Genomic DNA, 6,195 nt, shown 5'->3' on the forward strand with positions numbered 1-6,195 from the left:
TTATAGAAATTCTAGAATTGAAAGTCAATATCAATATTTGAGATGTATGATTAAATTGTTGGTTTCATAATTGAAGAGTAGAGAATAAAGAATGTGATAAACAAGTGACTTGGACCCTACGGACAATTGATTATGACAAAATTTTACCATTTTTTGTGGTGTAAAATTTGTAGCATTGTTGCCACCAATAATTGGGAGAGGTCGCCAATTTTCTACCCACCAACTATAATAGAAGAATAGATAACCGTTAATACAAATTTAAACAATATATATATAATAAATAAAAGATGAAAGTGAAGATTTTCTTATAGTTGAATGAAAATTAAGGCTTTGTTTGGATAAAATTATTATTATTATTATTATTATTATTAAAGATTAAGGATATCAAGATTTTATTATAGTTGAATGAAAATTAAGGTTTTGTTTGGATAAAATTACTATTATTTTCTGTTTTTCTTTAAAAATTCTAGAATCAAAAGTCAATATCAATATTTGAGATATATGATTGAATTGTTGATTTCATAATTAAAGAGTAGAGAAGAAAGAATGTGATAAACAAGTGGCTTTGACCCTATGGACAATTGATTATGATAAAATTTTACCTTTTTTTGTGATGCAAAATTTATAGCACAATAATTGGGAGAGGTCGCCAATTTTCTACCCACCAACTATAATAGAAGAATAGATAAGCATTAATACAAATTCAAGCAAAAAAATAAATAAATAAATAAACAAATAAAAGATGAAAGTGAAGATTTTATTATAGTTGAATGAAAATTAAGACTTTGTTTGGATAAAATTATTATTATTATTATTATTAAAGAATAAGGGTATCAAGATTTTATTATAGTTGAATAAAAATTAAGGTTTTGTTTGGATAAAATTACTACTACTATTATTATTATTATTATTATTAAAGAATAAAGATATCTTCGGAATTTCTTTTTAGACTAGTTGTTAAAAAGTAAATTTTTTACTACCATTTTTTAAAATATATTTGATAAATATTTTTTTATGAAAATAGTTTTTAGAGATTTTTTTTGTTTTTTAAAACAACTTTGATATGTTTTTAAATATTCTTTTTATAAAGTATTCCCAAAATAATAAAAAATATGAAAAATATTTTAAAAACTTTTATATTAAATATATTATATGCAACTGTTTTTCATATTTAACTTTTTAGAAAACTAAGTGTTTCTTTATTTTTCCCTTTGAGAACATTAAAAATTATTTTTATATGTTTCTTGAAACTCATTTAACTTATTTTTCTTTATCATATAAAAATTAAATAATTTTAAAATGTATAAATTTTTATAATTTTAATTATATTTGGTTTTATTTCATATTTTTCATAGTGAAAATAAGCCTAAGGAAATTATTTTTTTTTAATATTTTTTCCTTTTTGTAATAATTTTTGGGTACCAAATATAGCCTATAAGTGGAAAGGTGTTTCTTCAACAACTTATTAGTTTTGCTAACAACAAGTTTCCAAATTATGTCTTTCAATTAAAAAAAAAAGGTTATTTATAATTTAAAGCAAGCTCTAAGAACTTGGTATTTATGGCTAGATTCATATTAATTTAGGTTATGTTTGGTTTTAGAAAATTTGAAGAAAAATGTAAGAGAAATGAATTAGAGAAGAAAAGTGAAAGGAAAAAAAAATTAAAATCAATAAATTATTTGTAAATATTTTTTCAAACTCATTTCATTTATTTTTCTCAATTATATAAAGATCAAATGCTTTTAAATTATATAAATTTCTAATTAATTTTAATTATATTTAATTTTTTTATATAGTAAAATTAAACAAAAAATCATTTTCTTTTCACATTTTTTAAAGTACTTTCCGGGTGGATGGGTTGGTTAGATGTCTCAATTTACACGACTTGACCCAAATCTTTAATAGGCCCACTGGGCCAGGCCCATTCAGAATGGTTTGGACTCCATGATTGGTAGTCATTATCAATCACATAATGCTTCATCATCTACAATTTACACTTCTAGATTCTTCATTACATAATTATCATTCCTTTTGTTTTCCCTTTTTTTTTTTTTTTTTTAATTTAATATTTTACTATTCAAGGATTTTTTTCACCACTTCCAGATTCTTCGTTTCACTATTTTTTATTTTTTATTTTAACATTTTTCTACTGAAGGAATTTTACACCACTTCTAGACTCTTCCTCACATTATCATCAATTCATCATTCCTCTTGATTTTAGTATAGTATTATTAAAAGATGTTTTTTTAATAAATTTTCATTAAAATTTTAAAAAATGGCGGCTGAGTAACAAGAGTCCATTTGTAATTATATGAAACATTTTTTGTATAAAAAGTATTTTTTTGAAAAAAAAAATTTAAAAGTGTGTTTGATTGTGATTATAGAAAGTATTCGATAAAATTTAGAAAATATTTTTAAAATTTTGAAAAATTATTCATAGTATTAGAAAACCACTTATAAAGTCCATTTAAGAGTGATTCTTATAAGTGTATTTAGTCTTTTAACACTTTAAAATTTTTATCTTTTAAATATTAAAAATATAAGAAACACTTCCTAAAATCACTATCAAATATGAGCATAGTATTTTTTTAGAAAAATACTTTGAGTGCGTTTGACAATGATTCTGAAAAGTGTTTATAGTCTTTTTAACACTTTAAAATTTTTATTTTTCAAATGCTAAAAAAACTAAAAACACTTTTCATAATCACTGTCAAACGCACTCTTAATATATGATTCTCCTAAAAACACTTACACAAAAAATATTTTCACTCAAAATATTTCGAGTAGAAAAAATGTTAAACACACTCCTAATTTTTAAAAAACCATGTTATAGTATTTTTCTAGTTTATATCTTAATACTAAATGTTTTTTCTTAAATACATTTATAATAAAAATTCTATTAATAAAAACATGATAGTTTAAAAGCATTTGAATCATAATCTCCATCAAATGTATTAATCTATGATGCTTTTGTTAGTAGTATTTTCTATTAGAAATCCTTTTTAAGAAAAAACACTTAGGCCTATTTGACAACTCTTTTGAAGAACATATTTATATCCTTCAAAACAAAAAATTCGTTTGATAATCAAAAATTGTTTTTTATTTCTATTATTTTAAATAACATCTTTTAATTATTTTATAAGGGCTGTTTAAAAAAATAATTATACAACCATATAGAATGATTAAAAATAAAATACTAAACTTAAAAATTATTTTAAAAATATATTCAAAAATATTAAAAATAGGTTAAAAACATTTTAGGTTTCAAACGAGCTTTTGTTTTCAAAAATTATTTTCAAAAATTATTTTCTAAAATTATTTTTGAAAATAATTACCAAAGAGGTCCTTATTACTCATATATGAATTAAAAAAAAAAAACAAAATGAAAATGATTTTTCAAAAAGCATTCATTGAGTGATTATCCAAAAATTATTTTAAGCTATTCTCCAAAATTTATTAAATAATTCACTTTTATTGAAAATAAAAAATAAAACTTCTAAACATTAAGACTATGTTTGATTCTCATAATGTTTGAAGGAAAATACAAACTATATATATATATAATGAAAGAAAAAGTAAAAGAAAATAAAAATTATATTTAAAATTAATAAATTATTTTTATATATTACTTCAAACTTTTTAAAATTATCTTTTTAATAGATAAAAACTGGAATATAAGATAAGACATGGATTTAAAATTTATGATCCAAATAAAATATCGAAAAAATATCAACAATCAGATTTCATATATATATTTTCAAATATCATTATTTACATTATAATTTCATTAAATCTTATTATTTATACCCTAATTCCATTTGCTTATACCATTTTACTTTAGTCTCATTTGTTCATATGCTCATCCAACAACCTAAATTTCATTATATATATTTAGTAATTTAGATTTTTTGTTTTATATGTAATACTATACCTTAATATTTTCTCAAATATATATATATATTAGAAGTTTGCTTCATTTATCCCTCCGAATAAAATACCTATCCTTGAGAGTCAAGACCACTTGAACCTGAACTCGATGATAGATCTTCGGCCACCATCTCTTGTCCCTTAATAGGAGAAATATTATTAGTGTTTTTTTTTTTTTATTCTCTGACCCACTTTAAACAAAAGACAAGATCTTTTTATTTATTTATTTTTTTCAATGGGAAAAAGGTTCTTTTCTTCTTTCATTTCCTTACTTTCAACTTAGTACTTATTAAAATATTATGAAAAGACTTACTTATCTTTATTTATGATATTTTTTTTAAAATAATTCAACTTTATTAAAGCTTACATTCTTCCAAAGTTAGATATAAATTCAGATTATTCCAAATATACTAGTGAGTAAAATAACTCAAACAAAACAAAAAACTAAAAAGACAAACCAAGTACCAGTTAAAATAGGGAATAAATAACTCAAACATTTTATAAGACATACTTAATATAAAAAAATGAAAATAATTTTTTTTTTTAAATAATCATTGCTTTGTGTGAAACAAAAGTACTATTATTTTTACATTATCTTATGTTGTCCATAAAATAACACAATAATTTCAATGGTTTGAATGCTCTCCAATTTTTAAAATTCATTCTCACACTTCCAATCTATATTTACTAAAGTTATTTGTTCAATCCTAAAAACAAGAGAATATGTAAGTTAATGGATGAAAATTTGCTTTTTAACATAAGGATCTGGTTCAATACTCATACATGTACAAAAAACGAGACCAATCATATGGCATCACATAAACATTTTAAGTTTTATTACTTTATACATAAATTTAATATTATTATTTTATATATTGATCTTAATCCTTTATATTTGATCTTATCTATTTATACTTTAATTTCATATATCTTTATTTTTATTTAATAACTTAAATCTTATGATAAATTCTCGAGGACAAAAATGGATGTCGATTTGATACCTAAACTTTTTCTGATATTAGTAAATATGATTTCACAAATTTCAATTTTTTATTATCTTTACCTAAATCCAACGGGATTGATCACTTTTTTTTACATTCCATGGTTTGATAGCATGAATATGATTTTGCCACCAATCATATACTAAGTTGTGAATCTTGTGATACCCATTTTTCTACACCAACTCAAAAACTCCACTTTGTTGATCATATAAAAAAGTCACCTTCCACTCACTCATGTTAATCAATTTTAATAATTTTTATTTGCATAAAAATTTACATGAATGTAAGTGCTTTTGTTGAGTAATTTCATAAGATCCAACGTGGCCAACATTTCATCGTGCGTGTAGATATAGCATGGGAATAAGGACAAGTCTCCTTTTTTACTATTCCTTGTTTGGACTATATGAACACTTGTGAAAGCAACCTTCCCTCGTCTTATTCAAGCAAGCTGCTGCTACTTCCACGCCCTTCAACAGAGCGTGCAAACACCCTTAGTGACGCACACTCCTTTTTTATTTTTATTTTTGTTATTTGTTTATTCTGTTCCCTGTTTTTATTTTTAAAGAAAATAAAAACCATAATGCTTGCTAAATCTAATCTTGTAACCTAGTGTTTTGTTCTTAGAGAATTTGAGTGAAATGTGGTTAAAAAAAATTAAGAAGAAAAAATAAAAATCGATTTAAAATTAATAAATTATAAAGTAAAAGGAGAAGAAAATAAGAAAGAGAAATCAAAATATAGGAAAACTCTCTTGAATTTCATTAGGGGTCTCTCCCTTTTATAGGGAGTTACACAAGATATTTATGGATGATCATCCACAAGTTACTATAGTGGTACAAAATCTCATGTTTTATAACACTCCCTCTTGGATGATCATAAGAATATGTCTCATTAAAACCTTACTAGGAAAAACCCTATGGGATAAACCCTAATGAAGGAAAAATAGTATAATATTCTTTTGGATTACTATAACTAACTCGTTAAAAACCTTATCAGTAAAACCCAATGGGACAAAACCTGGACGAAGGAAAAAAAGAGTGCAGTATATCCATATTATCATTATCCCCCTCATGTAAACATGATTACGATTTCTTCAATATTTCAAATGGTAGATCTCTCAATCTTCGTATTCCAAAGTCATATCTTAACTTTTTCAATGTGGTCAAAAGTAACGCCTTTGTAAATAGATATGCTAGATTATTATTGCATGACCGAATCTGTTGAACATCAATCTCACATTTCTTTTGGAGCTCATGAATATAAAAG

The sequence above is a fragment of the Vitis vinifera genome, chromosome 4 (assembly GCF_030704535.1).
Source record: "Vitis vinifera cultivar Pinot Noir 40024 chromosome 4, ASM3070453v1".
Taxonomy (NCBI): Eukaryota; Viridiplantae; Streptophyta; class Magnoliopsida; order Vitales; family Vitaceae; genus Vitis; species Vitis vinifera.